Source organism: Terrapene carolina, unplaced genomic scaffold (assembly GCF_002925995.2).
Source record: "Terrapene carolina triunguis isolate 2854851 unplaced genomic scaffold, T_m_triunguis-2.0 Scaffold22539, whole genome shotgun sequence".
NCBI lineage: Eukaryota > Metazoa > Chordata > Testudines > Emydidae > Terrapene > Terrapene triunguis.
Genome location: NW_020686890.1, coordinates 1 through 1865, shown reverse-complemented (window position 1 = coordinate 1865; position 1865 = coordinate 1). Strand labels below are relative to the sequence as shown.

General features: G+C 48.7%; 1 long non-coding RNA gene across 1 annotated transcript; it reads left to right on the top strand.

The window, feature by feature from the left end:
* Positions 1-42: 42 nt before the first annotated feature.
* Positions 43-1599, top strand: LOC115271457. The gene is made up of 3 exons (XR_003899962.1): positions 43-366; positions 472-564; positions 1070-1599. It is a non-coding gene; the product is annotated as an uncharacterized LOC115271457 (long non-coding RNA).
* The last annotated feature ends 266 nt before the right edge of the window (positions 1600-1865 follow it).

Here is a 1865-nt window from a genome sequence, read left to right as displayed (position 1 = left end):
GCTCTCCCACCTGCTGCCTGAGAGATTCCACCAGCAGGCACCTTTCATATGTCAAACTGAACCAGATACACACTGAGATTTACCCAGGCAAAGGGGAATGTGATGTCTGTGGTGGCAGAGCAGGGACTGTCGGCACCTGCAGGTGTTTCCTTATCTTAGGAACACTCCTGTGTCATGGAGTATTGGAGAAGTGAAAAATGGGGTGGTGCTGAGGGAGTGGAGGGACTGGTGAAGAATGACTCTCTTGACTGTCTGGCTTGGGCACTGAGTGGATTAATAGGCTATTTCATTTCCAGGCATTTGAAATGGTGACCGGCGAGTGCCTTTTTGAACCCCAGGCCGGGAAATATTTCTCCAGAGATGATGGTAGGATTCTGTCATCTTCAGTGACTTCATTGATGAAAGGATCATAAAATCTAAATATCCAGCTTCTTGTTTTCCCCCATTCTCTTTCTCTCTCTCTCTCTCTAGATCATGTTGCTCGTATCATTGAACTCCTGGGAAGAATTCCTCCTAAAATTATTTTCTCCTGGAAACAGTCGTCAAAATTCTTCAGCAGACAAGGTGAAAATAGGAGCTGGGGAGTTATCCAGAAAGGCATAGGCACTGCTGGAGCACCCATGGGGAAAAAATGGTGGGTGCTGAGCACCCACCAGCAGCCCCCCTATCAGCACCTCCCCCTCCCCCCCAGTGCCTCCTGCCCAACAGCAGGCCCCGCCAATCAGCGCTTCTCTCTCCTGCCCACCGCAATCAGCTGTTCCGCGGCGTGCAGGAGGCTGGGGGGGGAGGGGAGGAGCGAGGATGCGGCACACTCGGGGGAGGGGGCGGAACGGGGCGGGAAGGGGCGGAGCGGGGGTGGGAAGATGCAGGGCGGGGCAGGGGTGTGGCCTTGGGGGAAGGGGTGGAGTGAGGGCAGGGCCTGGGGCAGAACCGGGGGGTCAAGCACCCCCCAGCACAATGGAAAGTCGCCACCTGTGCAGAAAGGTGCAGATCTCTGACCCACCCCTAAATAACTTGCTCTTTGAAAAACAAACAAAAAGCTATCTTAAGCAAAGCTCTCTGTAAGCAGGGAGGAGAGCTGAAGACTCCATGAAGTCCTCTAGGACCTTGCTATGCCAACCTATTGACTTGAGAGTTACTCAGGAGATGGATGCCAGTACAAAATTCTAAAGTTGGTAGGAGTTTCTTAGTCAGTGAGGACTAAGAAATATCCCCAAAGGACCTAGATAGAGAGTAGAAACGTGGGATGAAAATAACTAAATGAGAGTCAAGCTGGAAGAAGCCTGAAATTCGGGTATTATGCTGACAGAGGACAAGCACATTCTCTTCCCAACTCCGCCGCCTTTGCCTCCAGCCGTCTGTCTAAAATGTGCATCTCCTCTCTTTGAATCTCTTTGCTGCCTCTCCCTTGGCTCATCAAGTTTAAACATTTTGTCCTTGACTCCAAGACCCTACCTAGCACTCTCCCTCCCCACTTTCCCACTTAGTCTCTTACTATGTTCCTTTCTCCACTCAGCCAGTGAAACAGCCTCAAACAGGGATTTCCCCACCTCACCCCCCGAATTTCCCCAACACCCCCCCCCCATTTTTGTGAACTAGTTACATGCAGTGTTGCCAGTTTAGTGATTGTTTGGAAATTTGAATTGAAATTGAAACATTAATACATACTTTAAAAGTATATACAGTGTATGATAAAATACGTGTATCTGAAAAAGTATAATAGATTTGAAAAGTATGAACATAGACTAGCTTCCTTATACAGCTGTTGTTTTTTATGACAATGTCAGTGCATTCATTTCGGGGACATTGGCCAACCTAATAAATTCAAATTATGATTTGTAAGCAAAGTCTAAATGAGCTCTCCC